We start from the raw sequence: 18,705 nt of genomic DNA on the forward strand, positions 1-18,705 counted from the left end.
ACCTTCGAACACCTAACGAAATTCGGCGCTGTATCGGCTCGAAATCCTCTGATCACCACTCTCTCCCCCTCTGATAAATGTCTTCTTTTTCTTTTTTTCTTTTTTTGCCCTGGGATAATTGAGGCTTTCAGTCCATTATATGAACCTAATTCGCCTGTGCGCACCACGTGGTCATAATGAGATATGCGCTGTAGAAGTCCCATGAGGGTGGCGGCCTCAGCAACAGAACTAGGCTGGCTTCTTGGAGGTGCTACATTTAATTTATCCTGTCAGGGGGCTAAAAGGAAAGAGGTGCGGAATGCATGACAACTAGCGGAGAGCGTGCGCAGACGCGGGCTTGAGTTTGGGCGCGATAAGGCGGCTGCAGAAGGCGTGATGTCGCGGCGGGGGTGGCGGTGGCGGCTCGCCGCCCCTCCCCTCCCCCTGCAGCTGCCTCATGCTCGGTTTTTCAATTTGCAGAGCGAAACGTGCGGCAGCGGTGTGGAGCTCCGCTGCGCTGCCCGCTGCCGCCCCCGACCCAGGGGTTGGAGAAATGACACCTCACACCTCGCCCTCGCTAGCCCACTGCGATACGCCGCGTAAGGAGCTGCTACCGGGCAAACCAACACAACCGACAGTCCGTGAGAAAGCGTCATGTAAGTGATCGAGGTAATTCACACGTGAAGTAGTTTATTGTGAATCACAATATGCGGTAGCCTGCTCACATGTTTAGTTTGCAGTCGTTCTCAGCAGTAATTTGTGTCTTGCACTAGTACCTCAAGTTTGTTTGATTCCCCTTTTGTTGCAGATAGAGCGAAGGATTGTCATCTGCTTTCCGAACTATTGGAGTTATCGAACAGATCGAGAAATACTGAACACCCTCGGTGCGTTTCGTTCATGCAAACAGTTTAATGGCCATTTTACTTTCACGTTTTCCTCTCCGACGTTAAAACTGATCTCAATAGAAGTTCGCAGTAGCATCGAACATTATTTGTGTAAGTCAAGACGCAATCCGCCTTTTGTAAATAAGAATAGACAGACCCCTGCAGTTGATTTGTGCGTTTTTTATTTTTCTTAGTGTGTTAACTTTTGTAGTCAGTAAACCTTTTCTGCTCAAATGTAGTTGGTTCGAAATTTCTGAGCCCCTTTTTAACAGCTTGTCTATTAAAGTGTAAGATTTCGCCCTACTACAGCAACAAAAAATGGTACAGAAGCTACTGAAATCAATGTTTTTTGCCAAGTATCTTTTCTTAATTGTGTAACAATTTCTGTTGAATTGTCGATGTTGTATTAATGTTCGACTTGTCTTTTAAAAATAAAGTGCATTCGACTTTTAACTTGTTTTATTCCCTTTTATCCCATAATAAAGATAGTCTTTCATATTCTTTTTACCATATCTACCTTTAAACGTCACTGGCTAATAATTTCCCTTGTGACGCCATGTACTTATGGGTCTCGTGACAGTCGCAACACCTGTACGCATTTACTATTTTCAAGAGCTAAGAAGAAAAGTTTTTTTGGGTGAAGATGTCTACAGAAATGGTATCCAGTAAAGAAATGTTGTACAACACATCTTAAAATGGTTTCGGTGAGCTCGTAGGTCCAGTATTAATTACAACCCCTCCTCCTTTCTCCTCCTCCTCCTCCTCCTCTTCTCTCTCTCTCTCTCTCTCTCTCTCTCTCTCTCTCTCTCTCTCTCTCTCTCTCACACACACACACACACACACACACACACACACAGAGTGCTTAGCAACAGTTCACATTTTCATAGCATCATTAAAGAGAAGTGGAAGTAGCTGCAACAGATTACCAACCATTTGATTTTTAGACAACTTAACTTGTTGCCAGCAACATATTGTGTAACTATTTTTAGTTTAAATATTTCCTGTGCTTATAAAACAATTAATTATGAAACCAGTAGGGTGCATAAGTTCCTCCGTAAAGGGGGATTTCTCAGATGAGCAGTGCCAAACCACTAGTCCATTGCTCATTTTATACGGCTTGCCTGCTAAAAGTTACAAGTTACACTGTATTGGTATTACACATTTCTTGAATTCTGCCAACTCGCAACATTGCGCTTTTCACAATAGGGTAATCTCTTTCGCACTGACACTTGATACAAAAAATACGTTTATTAGATCTACATCTTAAAGTTCCCTCTGCAAGCCACAGTGGTGTCTGGCGCAGTGTATTTTGTGTGTCAATATCACTTTCCCCTCCCCACCCAGTTTTCTGTTCCAGCTGCGATTGTTGGTAAGCTCTGTTGCAGCGTCTGCCGCTGAGTTTGGCTGAACATCTCCCTGACCCTTCCGCGCTCGTTATATGAAGACGAAACACGCTGCTCTTCTGTCTGGTACGGAACCCAGTCTGACAAGCAATAAAGGATCTTAAAAGAATATCTGCTATTCGTTTTTCACATTATTCGCAGTAGGGTTTGCATATCGATAGTGGATATCTCATAGCACCGGTGGGCACCTACAACTAATTACTGCAGTTGGTGAGATTTTGCCACATATTTAATCGAAGATACGTACTTCAGACAGAATGTGATATCTAGAGATGGACATTAAACAGTGCCAATGTATATTATTGTAGTGCACGAAAGAATGTGTGCCTTTTATTTTAAAACCAAACTCAAACTCGTGCCTTATAACTCGTTTCAGAGGCTTTAGATAAGAGAAGATCCTCTCTGTGATAGCGATTAAACAGTTTCGCGTGCCCGAAACGCAGTATTGTATGAACAGTGTAGTAGTATCAGGGCTTAGTTATTCGTAATATGCTTGCAGCAATCACAAAATGTTCCCATCTGAGATGCCATTCCATACTGTGAACTCTTCTCACCGTTGAACTGAATTTGACCTCCGAAAGAACTTCGCGGCTGTGAAAATGAATATTGGTGGCGGCTTTTGAGTTGTCCTTTTTGACTGGAGGTTTCCTCACTCCATTTAATTGTTGGATCGGTAAGTCCATCTCCATTAGATCGATACGTAGTGGTAGAGCGTGTGAAGGTTTCATCAGCCATCGATTTGATGACTACTTTACTGTTTATAATGCGTTTCATTAATGTAGGAAGATTTGTGTAAAACCTGTTGTATCAAGACAGGCGCCACAGTTGTTAAGATTTCAGTAAAGGTCCTTCTCCAGTATTTCTAATGATACAGGCAGGCAAATTTCGAACGTATTGTGAAGTGCACAGCTGAAAATAAAATTTAAGCCTGTTGACATTTTCGTAATATGATCTGCGTTACCATATTTTAAATAATTGTACAGTTGATGAATGTACCTGATTTTTGGTTGGGTTCATGTCCACTGTGGATCTCGGGAAGTTACAAGCAAAATACGTTCGACACCACAAGGAACTTTCCCGAATGCTTCGTTTCAACTGAATACCATCTTCCCCAGTGTGCACCGTTGCTGTGAATGCGTTATCCCATGAGCCTGAAAATCGGCAATGATAATATGGTAAATGAAGAATATTCGTCAGGTTTTTTCACACTTGTCGGGCTCTTCACAAAGTAAGAGTGTATTGGAAAGAGATTTTTTTTTTACACTTTTGTGTGGTTTCTTTATTTCGCTGTTGTTGAAATGTTCCTTGAGTTGTCTTAAATGTCTTTTATTTTTGATCACACTTACACCATTTTTTTAATTTTGCGTGTTAGTGATTCAGGGACAGTTACCATGAACATGCTTATCATTGTAACTACATATCATCTAAAGATATACGTAATACAGCGCTACATTTTTAATAGACTAGTAGTCTTTGGGAAAGTACATATTGTGCTCTACAGATTCAGTTCCTAATGGTATACGTTTTCTTTTATGGAGCTGAACTGTATGTGATTTCGTGACGATTTAATAGAGCAAAGACTTTGCTGTTGTGCCGTATTCTCCATCCACTTCTAATCACAAATTTCCATTGACAGTTTTACCTCCATCGGCAGACCACAACAGTTGAGTTTGAAGTTACACCTGTTCGAAGATGACTTTTTAACAACAGCAGTGTGTATGTGTGACGTATCACATTTAATTTAACAAGGTGTACAAAAATTTTGATGTCTGGCAGAGTTAATCCTCTTACAAGCAACGAAGTAATTTACTTGTAAACTTCGCTTAGCTTTACATGCAAGGTGGAATATATCTAGAATCAAGTTAAATCAGTATGATTTATGACAAAAAAAATCGTATTTTGGAAGTGATGCTCAATCAGAACTAACTGTTCGAAAGACGAAGGAAGTGCCGACAAATACGAGAAAATACAGCACTAGAATGGGGATGTTAAAGAGGCAGATACCACCTTCATGTTGGTTACAAAACTGAAATACAGTGGCAATGCGAAAAAAGAAACGAGCAGGAGAATCGAGTATACCTTTTAGCAGTTGACTGCCTTACATTTAGTGAGATTAAAATGAGTGCGTACAGAGTAGATTCCTTGACAGTTAATGATGATTTTTAGCGAGGCAGGACCGTTTAGATTCTGCGTCGCCCGGAAGGGGACGCCACTCTCCACGGACGGTTGGGCGCTAATGACCATAGAAGTTTTGCGCCCTAAAACCACAAAAAAAAAAAAACTCTCCACGGAAACTAGCACCGCCAATGCAAGCGGTACGCGATTTCTACGCCACTCTCGACATAGTGTAAAGCAAACTTTCGGGCGGCAAGCTATTTAAACGGCAGCAACAATAGAGGAAAAATCCCCGTATCCAATATATTTTTACCTCGTAATGCCTTATCATATCTAGAAAAAGAGCTGCATCACTGAAATGGTCTCAAACAGATGTTGTATTCTGGCACAAAAAAGAAAAGCATAGCCCCATTACAAAATTTGCTAGATCATTTTTCTTTGTAACATTATGTCATTCAAGTGATTTGTGGTAGCATAGGCAGACAGCGCTTCAAAACAACCAAACAACCTTTGTCTGGTATATTTTCTTGTTACATTAAAATTAACGTAGCTCTTGCAGATAACAGAGTTTTGGAGACATTGCTTTGAAAAACTCTATGTGAATAAATGAAATAATTGACATTGTAGTACATGACTCAGTTAAGTCTTTATTTTGTCACTTACTGCAAGCGCTTTCTTTACTACTAAGAGCTTTGCGTGTCGATGACCCTTCATGGAATGACTTAAAAGAGAAACATACATCCAACGGATCGCAGACTTCGTTTATCTTTCGAAAGATTGTCTTACACACTTAGATGTAACAGCTGTTGCTATAGAGCTATGCGCCTCTCACGCATTTTCGAGAGATCGAGTATCAAAGTTATACGAGTGTGTCAAATGTCACATTAGAGCGCCAGATGCCTAGCAGCAACGTTCACGCTTCCAGCTAAGGTGCCAGACTGCCGAGTCCGCCCACACTGCGTTAACAGTTATAACACTCCTAACTGCTACTACTATACCATAACCTCGAAACTGGAGGCAGTTTGCAAACAGAATTATTATGTTAGGTTAATAATGGTATAAAGTAACAGAACGGTGTTACCCTCTGAGAGGAATTTTGCTAGGTTAACCGTGTTGTACCTAACGGGAATGGCTTATCGGAAAGAAAGTCAGAATTGCGTAAATGTTTGAACAGTAACAAACAAAATTTTGTTTATCTGTACTGTTCAATCGATAAAGAAAAACGGTCGCCAGCCTAATTAGGCAAGAGAAAGATTAACGTTCTCGTTTAAGAAAGTAGATATAAGTAACTATAATGGACAGACACAACCTAGACTTAGCCACACGCGAGTGCAATGAACTCTAACACACACATATGTTTTAAGATTGAAGCTAACAGTTAGAGTAGCACAAACTTTTTGCAAAATTATAACATGTACCGAAATACACTATTACTTTCAGGGCTTACACAAAGTGAATGGTAATTATAACATTACTATTAATATGCACTTCTAATACACAAGAGAGACTAACACTTAGCAATCATGAACATATAGTTTTCTACTATTGCAGTTTCCCACTTTTACTACAGCGAAACACAATGTTGACAAAATTGCAAGAAACTGACTCACCTTTTTGAATTTACTACAGACAACCCTGTGATCATTTACTTTATAAGCCTCAGTCTTAAGAACTTTTAATTTTGAAGTTGGCAACAGCACTTTAATAAGCTGTTTTAATAGGAATATTTTCAGCAAACAACATTTACTTTAACTCACTCTATTGCCACATTAACTTTAACTTTCTTTTTACTAAGTTCAAGAGGCATTAATTAGCAAAACTCTAGGCTTTAATTTCTTTTAGCAAGGACACTCGGATATCACTTTAGCTCAAACGGAAAGGAACCTGAGAGGTGTTATGATGAGGAGAAAAATCAGGGTAGGTACATAAATTCAGATACAAATTACCTTATATTTCAGCACATTAGCACGTCCATTAAGCTGATCCTTCACTGTACATCATTATAGTATTACGTTGCAGTGATTGCGCAATGTGGTGGCAACTGCATGTTGGTAGGTGGAATTGTAGGCAGAATTTCTGGACTCTGTCATTTCTTGGTGGCGATGATATATACAAACTCCAGAATAGTTCCAGCTATTTATCCATCCATCCGAGGCATTGGAAAGTAGCAGGAAAAGCCTCTCTCGGAACCAGCGCAATATGCATCTGTTACATGGCAGTGCACGGACTCGTAGCTCGTCTCCGACTGCTGGCTCGTCCCCGACTCGTAGCTTGTCTCCGACTGACTATCAGTTCCACCTTTTCTACCTAGGCCAACCACAATTTGCGCGCGCTACACAGTTCCGTTCCCGAGGGGAACCACTACACCTTTTACATACAGAATAACTAAGAGCCCTAAGTGAAGGTCAGCAGTTTACATAACAGCAAACAAATACATTAAATAAAACAGAACATTTTCACATATTGACACTTCTACAAAAAATTATTCACACAAAATTACAATCATATACAGTAAGTTTTGTTCCCTCCAAATGGGACAAAGAATATAAATTGCAGATACACTACTTTGCATAGAATCAAATCACGACATCAAAGGTTTGAGAAAGAAAAGAGTATACAATTTTGTGTTATCTATTCAATCACACACATCTACAGAAGCTCAATGATGTAACATTAAAAAAAAAAGCAAAATAAATCCGTACAGCATAAGAGCTATGGTGTTACACAGTCTCGTCATGTTTTCGTCTAATCTTGCATCAAACACTTGTATCGTTTATTTATTTGTTAACATAACCGGATAAAACCCTTTTTATCAATTTGTCATAGCAGTGGTGCTAAAATTATTGATTTTTAAAGAAAACGTTTTTAAAAAGAGTTATGTTTACTCGTCAAATTTCCATTGCTTTGAAATACTGGCTTATTGTGGAAAATGGCTATTCCAATAACGCCAAACAAAACGAGCAACAGGCACATGACATAAGAATCGGTACGGCATTTCTGAGGCAATAATGTACCTGTTGTCCTTTTTTACCCAGAAGCAGTGATAGTTTCGAATTTTTTTGTGTTTGGGAGCAGAGCTGACGGTGTATGCTAGTCTTGTCACATGTAGCCCAAAACTGTTTGTCATTGATGTGAGGTATGTTGGCTTGTAGTTGGTTGGTATCGTCTTTGAATGATATTGTTTCTAATTAAAGGAGTCGATTTACAGATGAACGTATTATAGAACTCGTATTTATGAAAATACTAGACAATAAATATCAGCCATTGTATTAATTCAATACTGATATTTTATCTCTTGTCAAGTAATTGTTCCTGCTAAATACTCTGTTTCGCCTACTATCCGAATTGTTCATTTTTTGGTATCAAAAAATTATATATATTCAGATTTCTGTTAAAATATAGAAATACATTTGACTACAAAATCAATTTTCATTCGAAATTATTAGACAATAAGAACGCTACGAATTTTACACAAAAGCTTGTTATTTGTCCGCTGTTTCTATGAAGTAATAAAAGAGAAGGGAAATGAAGGGAATAGTAACCAATTAAAAACTCAATAATTCATTCATTCATTGTTTATAATAAAAGTAGAAAGTAGCTGACCTACTGCCTGTATTTAAATAGTATGTCTTTATGGTTTGCAGCCCTTGGCAAGGAACAGCATAATACGATAAATTGTATTCCCAACTTCTTCAGCACTTATCATTCGTAATGCACAAATAATTGAATGATACTCGATTACAAAATAAAAGCAGAGTTTTAGAAAAATTAGAATCAGTAGGAGAATACTAATAATTTTTTGAAGTGTTCAACCTGTGACTGTTACTTTTAGAGAAAAGCGGCGAACAGTATACGGCCTAAGTTTTCTTTTACTTGCTCATTTTGTTTGATGATTTGACTCTAGGTATCTTGATACGTAAAAGTCTGAGAGAGTCCTAGAATTTTTTGAATCTTCGTTCGATGTCTACATTTGTTACTGGAAATAACAGTAATAAAAAAACTGAAAATCGGTTATTTCAGAAAGAGTTTACTTTGAGCGGTTTTAACAGCCGGGTTAAACGGGAGATCAAGAAAATCGATATAACAGAAAACTGGTTGTTTCAGCGATAACCATGAAACGTAGCACGGTGTCATCGTTGAAGAACCCTACCTGTGAGGGTCTGAGGGTGTGGTCTGTGACTGCAATGAAATAAGCGGTGTCGAATGTTTTAGTAGGTGAAATGACCGAAAGAGCGGCTAGTGCTTGTTTCAGTGTTCCTAGAACTACACAGCAAAGGAGATTAAAATCACTATATGGAATGTACAGACATCTGTCGCACCTCAGATACGTTTCTTCAAACGAACGTTTAAGAAATTTACGAAGAAATGTTTGTAGCACACATGAGAGGTTTAGATTCCAGGTTAGTGCCTGCCTCACAGGTTTAAGAGGGAAAAGAAATTGGCGGGTAAAGCTTTCTTTCAAAGCTTTATGAAGAAGCACCCAGAACTGTCTTACAGAAAACCACAGTCCACAAGTTTAATGCATTGAGTTAAGTTGAATCAGCCGTAAGTTAAAAGATTTTTTTGAACAACTGTTTTTATCATCATTTACTTCTGATATGCTCGGTGGTCAGAAACAATCTGAAAAGCTTGTGAGGGTGTTGCAGGGTGGATTGCGCTGAGAAACACAGAAACTGTTAAGAAAAAAAATTCGATACATCGCGCCGTTTCCGAGTTAATCAGCGTCGAAGTTATCCAATCAGGTCGGCGCGTGCGGGGAATTCAAGCGGCCCGCCAGATAGTTGTTCTAGCGTAGACCGTAGATGCTCAGCCTCCGCCTCGGGTTCGATCCTTCCTACCGTCCCATGTCCAGTTTTGCATCGCTCTCCAAACGAAGAACACATGACGAAACTGTGAATGGCGGGCCGCCTGAATTCGTGCACAGCGGCCTGATTGGCTAACTGCAGTGCTAATTAAGTCGGAAACGGCGCAACGTATGTATCGAATTTTTTTCTTAACAATTATTTTTCATTTTTCAATAGAACCTACTCTGCAACACCCTTACAAGCTTTGCGGACTGTTTGTGACCACCCTGTATAAGAACATTAATTTGTGAACCACAAAAACATGTTTCTTAATTAAAAACCTGTGTTTTGTTGCATGGCCCACACTACCCGATTCTGTTGTTAGCATCTCGATTTGTAAGTTCTTACGCCCAAACCTCCAGATGCCAGACACTCAGATCGCAACCAATCGTTGTATTTCGATAGAGTATAAAGCAAAACCCCTATTTAGTTCGTGCTGTGTGCTGTCGTCGAGTAGCACATGCGTGAATGGTAATTAAAAGTATCAGCAGAGGTACGGAACAGAGAAAAAGCGTATCCGTAGTTATAATATTGCAAAGCTTGCGTGGATGAGAGGGTAGAGCGTCCGGTGGTCGTACCAAAGGCCCCGCGTTCTAACTTCACCGATGACAATTTTTTTTAACTGTTTACGCGTGAAACTGTTACAGGAGAGAACATTTTCCTGACATGTAAAAGACTTTCCGGAGTTTGTAGCCATGTTCTTTTGGCAGTCTGCTTTCGCTTCGTTAGTTGAACGTTAAATACTTATTATTGGTCTCACTATTTTGTTTATTATAAATTATTACTGTTATTTCCGCACGTGTGATGCAGTTCCTTTATTTTTCTGTTCTGGTTGTATATTCCGTGAAACTACAAATGTACTCTATAGATTTACTATTTTCAAAGAAACGAAGCGAAAGCAGACTGCCAAGGGAACAATGCTGTAAACTCCGAACAGTCTTTTACATATCATAAACACGTTTTCCCATATCACACTTTCACGCATAACACAGTAAAAATCATCGTCATCATTTGAGTTTGAACTCAGGAGCTAAAGCTCTACCAACTTCCCCACTGAAGCAACAAGAGTCACTTACTGACAGTTACTTTTTTGATGTGCTCCGTAGTTCTAGTGTTACTTTTAGTTAACGTTTACGCCAGTTCTGCTGAGCGACAGCGCGTAGTACGAACTAAACCGGAGTTTTGATTGGTACTCTGTCGACATACAACGTTTGTTACCAATCTGAGTGTCTGACATCTGGAGGTTTGGGTGTTAGAAAATGTTTTGTTGATGGATGTCGTTTTGGTTGGACATCTTACTTTCACGACTTGCATCAAAATAAATATTCAGGTACAAGTTTTGTACCAATTTTTAATTAAATGGCCCACACTAGCTGCCGTTCCCCTAGCACTTTCCATTTTCTTTTCTTTTTCGAGTAAGGTAAATTTTATCTCGAAGTGGTAGGAAGTGTTGGGAGAGTGTGAGAGCGGATGTGGGCGGTTAGGAGCTGGCTACACGTTCGGGCCGCTGTCGCTGTCGCCCTCCCCCGGCGGTCAGTGACGGGCGGCTGAGGGCCGCAAAGCCAGCCAGCCAGAGCGCAGGGCCGCCTGCAGGCCGGCCGGCCGATCGCATTTGCCGCGGCGCGGCGAGGCGAGGGTGGGGCGCCGGCCGCCCGACTCCATAGCCCTCACTAATTTTCTCATTTAGTTGCGACCATCCGCGAAGCTAGAAATCCCATTTTGCCCTGTCAATTAATATCTGGTCAATTAACCAGGCACATGACAGTTTGACTGCACAAATGCTCGGAATTAACTGCAAATCGCGAGTTTTATTTATTCTGTTGCCGCTACGGCCGCGGATGCTGCTGATGCCGCAGCCGCTGCCGCCGCCGCCTCCGCCTCTGCTGTTGCCGCCGCCGCCGCAAATATTGACAAACACATACAGTGCTGCTTCCTGGCCGCAGAGCCCTCAGGACAACGCTTCTTACACCGGGCGAGCCGCGCTGAAGCGAGCTGCCGTAGGGACGTTCCCAGACTTTCTTTTTCCCCCAGCAAAGCTACACCCCTCGAAATAAATTTCAACCCCTCGTTATCACACCAAACTAAAATGTAAGTAAAACCTTATGCATTGGCAAAAATTTCAGTCCAGAAATTTACCGCCCTTCACGCAGTTAAATGTGGCCCGCTTACAGTATGGACTTATTGTGACATATTCGTTAATGATATTGCTAAATCTGGAATCAATGACATTTGACTCCGCTGCAATGTGTCCGAATTATTTCGTAGTTTTCCGTTTTTGCAAGATATTTTATTTACCGAGTGGGAGGAGAGGGGAAGTGGCAAGTGTCACAAGTTTCTTGTCGAAACTGATAACCACCGAGCGATGTGCCGTAGTAGGGGATTCGTTTTTGCGAGGACGAGGGTTCAAATCCTAGTCTGACCACCCGGCTTTAACTTTTTCGTGATCTACTTGAATCCCTTATGCAAAATGCTGGATGATTCCTTTGGCAACAACATGATTGCTTTCTTTCTCTAGCAAGTTTGCTCCCATATCCAACTAACTCTTCGTTCGCGGGACGTCAGGCCTCAGCAAGGAAGCGATAACTTCTAACACCAACTTCAGAAGGATCTGTAAGAAATGCGAAGCCAGGCGTTCTTTGATTCAAATAAAAACCGCAGTAGAGGTTGGTTACTTTTTAAGTATAAATCTTAATGACTAATATTCGCCGGCCGCGGTGGCCGAGCGGTTCTAGCTGCTACAATCTGGAACCGAGCGACTGCTACGGTCGCAGGTTCGAGTCCTGCCTCGGGCATGGATGTGTGTGATGTCCTTAGGTTAGTTAAGTTTTAGTAGGCCTAGTTCTAAGTTACAGGGGACTGATGACCTCAGATGTTAAGTACCATAGTGCTCAGAGCCACTTGAACCATTTTGACTAATATTCCTTCTTAGTCAGTCAATTTTCTGCTTGCCCACAGATATCGTTGTGTCAACCCCGAATAAAAGTGTTCCGGACCGTGATACCACCCCGGAACCCAGCATTGCCCCGGAACCCAGCATTGCACCTGCCGAATGTTGGGTCGAGCCACTCGTTTATGAACTGAACTCGGCCAAACTACTTTAGAGGAAATTAGGATATTACATTTGAAAGGGTCAGTGGGCGAGTCAGTCTGTTTCTGGTTAACGGCGAGACCAGGATTCGCAATATGGATTCGCGACTAGACAAAATCAGAAAACTGAAAAGGAGTTTTTAATCTGTTTTGTAACTTAGTCATACCTGCCATAATACAGAAAATCGAAGACGAAGATAATACCAAATTGTTACGGAGAAGACTGTGACTACTAAGAAAAGATAACCAAGTAGGAGCTGCAAATATGTTAAGAGAACTGAAGATCTCAGAGAACGTATATCTTCTATGAGCCTGGGATTAGAGCAGTTTGATTGTTTATTTGAAGCTATAGCTCTTAAAATTAAAAAGATAAATGCTGTTTTGCGTGCAGCGATTTCAGTAAATGTTAAATTACAAGTAACTTCATGTTTTCTTATAACACGAACTAGGGTGTCCCAACCAGCAATAAGCAAACTTATCCCAGAAGTAGATATTGACAGTACCTGTTAAACTACCTATATCAGATGATACGATATGTAATAAATATTATAATTTACATTGTTGTGTGTTTTCCTCTCCTCCCCAGTGTCCAAGACAGCCCTCATTTCGTTGAGCCATTCCACATTAGATTTATAAATTGCATTATGCCCATTACCTGATTTTCGGGAATCAGCGACTTCTTTCCTTGATTACATCTGGACTGAGGTTATTTTTAATTTTATTTATTACTTCTAACACACCAAAATCGGATAGATTCATTGCTTCTACAAACTTTAGATAAACAGGGATCTGCCGTTACAATACGGTATTTTATCGCAAATTATTATTATTATTATGGCTACAGTTTACAGTTTTACGTCGCCGTATCAGCGCTGTGCGAGCATATTTTAACGATAGTGACGTCGAGAGGCTGAAAATTTAGTATTCCAACGAAAGTAAATTAGTGTTCGATGCTTGCTGCGATGTTGTATTAGAGTATTAGAAGCATCGCTGTTTCTGTCGGCTTACGAGGGTACATCGATAATAAACGGAGATTTTTTCTGGGATTTGTTGGAGCGAGAGACCAAGTATTTTACAATACACTCAATAATCGGTGTTTGATAAGCTTTTAACATTGGGTGTACAACATAGCGGGTAGGAAATGGACTGGCCTATATTTATTTGTCGGCCATGGCCTGCCTGTATTTATTTGTCGGCCACAGTCTCCGTTGTATCGGAATACAGTAGTTCAGCTTCTGAATTGTGACGTATTAAGACTTAATTGCTATTTCGGAATGGAGTTGTTACATGGTTTTGGGTCAAGAAATATACCACTGCTTTTTTAGCTACACGTATTTATTAATTCCAGGGTTCTCCACATTCGGTTAAATACAAATATTATTTTGGATGCTGAAGCATGAAGCCGTAGTACCTCCCGCAGCGTTGGAAACGACTCCGAGATAAGTAATTTTGTGGGACGGTGAAACATTTTCAAAATTGTTTTGCTGAAATTACTCTTATTTGTTCGAGATCTGGCAGTATCAGATACCACAAAGTTTTTTACTTGCTGATGCGCTGCGGAAGTATTTCGCATTGAAAGAATTTTATAGTGATCTAAGACAATAATCGCATGCTCTTCAACGGGCTACATGAAACGGCTGACCTAAAACTAGTGCTTTATAAAATTGTTTATGTTTTGGTTTCTTTATTACTTACTCTTTGGTTATGTAATAGTGCATTGACTTAAATCCAACTGGGGTCACGCTCGCTTCATATTAATGCCCGGAAACTTGACGTCATTTGACGTCACATACAATACCGACGGCTGCATGATCTGCTATCAACATTCGTTAGCATTCGATACGTGCCTCTCTCAAGAGTTCTTGCGCACATACCGGTGATATACAGAAACACGTCATTCTTGGAATGATTTATTATAATTACTGTTATAATTAATTGATTTATGAACGGTGAATGACTTCATATAAGAGACTCTCTTAGGAATGAGTTATTATCGTCAATAATTTACAAATTAAGAATGAAACATACTTGTTTTATAATATGCATTATGCTGTTTCAGTGTAACGGAACACTCAAAATTTATCACAGATACATCACCATTATCATTAAATGTCACTTATAACGCATAAACGATACAAGCCCTCGAGAAAGAATATGATAAGCAAGATACGTGTTAAAAATCGCCAGGTTAAGTGCTAGTGGTTTCTAGAGTCCAAAGTTGTTGGTTCGCATATCGTTACATGCATTTTTTTCATGTTAGCGTTGTTAATACGTTCTGTTACTTTCCCATGAATGTAATAAAGTGTGTTCTGAAATATTGGATGTTATTTACGTTCAGTCTGATCTGAGAACGTGGGATGAAATAAATATTTAGCGATGTCCGAATATATGGTTAGGCAGGAGCCTAAGATGACAGCTTAAATTGCTGCGACTGAAACGAGCAACAATTAAATTCATATTATTCCTCCTCACAAATATTTGCCTCTTTATTTAAGAATATGCGTCGATTTCCGAAAGTATGGTTTGGTTGGTGCCTGAGAGCACAGTTGCGGCTGCAATGATGTTTGTATTTTTTCTTCTCACAAGTATTTGTCTCTTTACTTCCGAATATATAGCGACTTCTACGTGTATGGTTACGAGGACAGCTTAAATTGCTGCGAGTGAATCGATAGGCGATAATCGACGTTATTGCGCGCGGCGTCAGAATAACGTTACGTTTGTGGGAATTGTTGTGGAACGAGCATTACCCGCCTACCTCAAGTGGAATACCGTTCTAATATGAATATGTACGTAATATACATATTTACCGCGCGAGACTTCTAATTATTGATGAATTACACAAGCACTTTACGGTCAGTGTGACCACCGTCGGTTAAAGTGAATTATACTGTGCACCGTAGTGATACTCAAAACATGGCAGAGTAAAAAAATTGGCCAGGTGCGAGTAGGACTTGTTCAGTGAGGGTACATTACAAACATAATTATGTATATAGACAGTTCATGGACAATATCGACCATTTTTGTCTATTATCGACATTGATACTGCCATGATATCGGTCCCACGGTTTCCCAGAGTTTCGAGAATGTTTTAATTTCAATAATATAATTGATTTAAAGTCATGCAGTAGTTTTCCATTCAGGGGGTGTTCTGAAATTCGTTCAAGCTTCAACATGAAATTATTTTCATCGCGGAAGGCCACCTCCAGAAAAATAGGCGTAAGATTGGTTGTGAAGGAGATTTGAATTTACGGGGCAAAAAGAAAATACATCTGAAGCAGTGTACTGAAATGAATTTCCCAATTGACTTCCTTTACTCGAGGCAGCGGTTGCATTGTACGAGAATCACATGCAATTTGCCTCAGCCAAAGTTTCCAGAATACTCAAGGACGCCACGTGACTAAGAGTTCTTCGTTTCCACTCGTTACACGACCGTGCAGGGACACCACGGTATCGAGCCCTTTCAGAATAATAACCAGAATGGTTGAAGTCCAGTTCTCACTTTGATGTAAGGGAGGCTGACTTAGAGTCATCGTAAAGTGGTGTGTCCCTTAAATCAGGTAGTCATTTACTACGATAATTTTAAGCCTTCAGTGGAAGATTTACACCATTGTCAGTCATTCTTCATAGTCCAGTAAGCATTAAATGCAGCATGCTGTGGACTTGCTGTAGGTTAGAGTATGTGGCCTTCCACAGACTGCTTCCCATAAGTACCTAAGTTGTAATCACCTGTTCCCCCTTCTACCTTGCATTTCAGATAATGGATATACAAACATGAGACTCAGGCAAGTGACTGGTGCATAGTTTGTGATGTAGCTAGATAACATTTCAGAGCGAATACCTTGCACACCAAATAGTGATAGTAGTAGTGCAATTTGAGATACGTGCCTTACGAACATTGGCACGAATGCTGGGGTTTTTGCTGCTTTTGCAAGGGAATTTTATAAAGTAGCCCATTCCGATTTTCTTCATGCTTACAAGAGTTGAAGGTCATTGACCGAACATCAGTTTCCTAAAACAGTATGACGCTGTTCTCAAAAAAACACGAGAAATTCGTTTCAGAATATTGATTTTCGAGTGCTACTAATTACAATATATTAGTTGATCGTTAACAAATTCGTGGGTAGCTCAGCGCCTACTGCAATCTGTATATGATCATAAATCTGCTGGTTCAAATCTCGCTAGGGGCGCACATTTTTTTTACTACTTTAGTTACAAGTTAATTAACAAATAGGGAATTATTTATAATGAAAATATCATCTTATGGTTTTAATTGCTGATCAAAAGAAAGTTTGATACAGACATACGAAAGTCCTATTTGTTATATCAAAGTTTTATATAAGTCAGTATTACTGATCAGTCTCTAGAACTGAAAAGTACTTGATTTTCTTTTTGATGTTTTGATGTTTTAATTTGTTGTATTACTGTCATTTTCATATGACCAGTAATTAAAAATAAAAATATTATTTTTTGTAAAAAAAGATTCCCTATTTATTAACATTTCCATTTGCTAATAAATATGTAATTTAAGAAAGTAAAGAAACATATGCTATAAGCAAGATTATACTCAGCAACTGTGTGATTACAAATCAACTACACTATCCGCTGAGCTGCTGTCGAATATGTTCATAATAAGCAAATATGTTCCACTGAAGAACGCTTGAATAGTTTATCTTCCTCTTATTTCTTTTATTGCGTCGAACTGCTTTTGCGATGCACGGGCTAGCTGGGAATTTTTCACATCAGCAGACATTGCCAAAAGTGAAATAAGTGATAAGTGCCGGCCGGAGTGGCCGTGCGGTTCTGGGCACTACAGTCTGGAGCCGAGCGACCGCTACGGTCGCAGTTTCGAATCCTGCCTCGGGCATGGATGTGTGTGATGTTCTTAGGTTAGTTAGGTTTAATTAGTTCTAAGTTCTAGGCGACTGATGACCTCAGAAGTTAAGTCTCATAGTGCTCAGAGCCATTTGAACCATTTTTGAAATGATAAGTGGCCAATAAAAATCCCAGGATAGCCCTGGTATCGACCTCGAGAATTTTGGATCCATATACGGACACGTTAGCACTGACAAAGAGGACCGCGCACAATCGGGTTTTAGTTGTACTGTATTTTGCATTTATGGTACGTGTAGTTCGGAACTTAAATATCCCTCTCAAAGCAGTTCGATGCAGCTCTCAAATACTCAAGAAAATCGACTTGTGAAGTTTTCCAGACATGTTTAATATACTTAATAAGATACCTATTTTTCTACGAGCATTATGTCTCCGGGGTAGAGTGCTCGTTTGCTGTGTGGAGGACCAGACTTCGATTCCGGGTGGAATCAAGTTTTTAAACATAGGTGAATGTTCTACGATCATTTCCGTAAAGCGTAGAATACTTTAGCGCAAAAGACTGGTAATCGCTAGATCGAGTCTCGTTTCGGTTATATTTTTTTTCGGTTTTTAGGGTTTCGTAACTCAATCGGCAAAAACTGAAACCGTGTAGTATCTCTTTGTCGTTCATCCGTCCGACTGACTGATTCAAGAACCTTCTTACTCAGGAAGGGGCAGGCGTATCAAGTTTAATTTTACGTCATGTACTAAAGTCTAAGGTCCCTTTTCGGTGTAAAAAAAAAATTGCGCTTCTAACTCAGTGCAATGAATAGATACGAACATTTACATATGATATTCGCGAACTCACACATCAAAACTTACAGAATACATCCCGTAGACCTAGAATCATGAAATTTGGCAAGAAGAAAGTTTTCACAATAAAAGTAAAGGGAAAATATGAAAAAAATGTTAATGTGCAATTATGTCACACGAAAAAAATATATATATTTGTCATTTGTCGCCGGCCGCGGTGGTCTAGCGGTTCTGGCGCTGCAGTCCGGAACCGCGGGACTGCTACGGTCGCAGGTTCGAATCCTGCCTCGGGCATGGGTGTGTGTGATGTCCTTAGGTTAGTTAGGTTTAGGTAGTTCTAAGTTCTAGGGGACTTATGACCTAAGATGTTGAGTCCCGTAGTGCTCAGAGCCTTTTTTTTGTCATTTGTCACCCGACTTAAAACATTCTCGAAAATCTTAGAATTCCAGGGACTGTGTTGATGACAAAAAATGTCGTCCAGATTCTCGCTTCCCGAGATGGACAAACTATCTATAAACATAATTAAGTTTGTACGGAATCGTCACAGCGAGATTCATACTCACACCTGGTCAATTTTTCCGTTTACTTCGAATACTTACGTACGAGGGTAAGTCAATTATTATCTGCAGTGTAGTTATAAAATTTTATTGTAATCAAATAGGAAACTTACAAAAACATCATTTTTCGACATAGTCTCCTTGCGTTTCAACGCACGTGGTCTATCGTTGTACAGGCTTCCTGGTGCCCTCATAAAAGAAGGTTCTCGGTTGA

The 18,705-nt window shown here is 40.0% G+C and overlaps 1 protein-coding gene across 11 annotated transcripts in view; it reads left to right on the plus strand.

Moving 5' to 3' along the window:
• Positions 1 to 18,705, plus strand: part of LOC126189035 (protein bric-a-brac 1-like) — a 1,796,149-nt gene that overhangs the window by 113,932 nt on the left and 1,663,512 nt on the right. Inside the window, exons 4-5 of one of the 11 annotated variants that reach the window (XR_007537898.1) lie at positions 460 to 648; positions 788 to 1,316. The exons of 7 other annotated variants lie outside the window; for them this stretch is intronic. The gene's annotated coding sequence lies outside the window, so the exon portion shown is untranslated. Of the gene's footprint in view, positions 1 to 459; positions 649 to 787; positions 1,317 to 18,705 lie in introns of those variants that run through there. 3 more of the 11 variants (XR_007537900.1, XR_007537897.1, XR_007537899.1) reach the window with 3 other exon arrangements.

This window comes from Schistocerca cancellata, chromosome 5, assembly GCF_023864275.1.
Source record: "Schistocerca cancellata isolate TAMUIC-IGC-003103 chromosome 5, iqSchCanc2.1, whole genome shotgun sequence".
Lineage (NCBI taxonomy): Eukaryota > Metazoa > Arthropoda > Insecta > Orthoptera > Acrididae > Schistocerca > Schistocerca cancellata.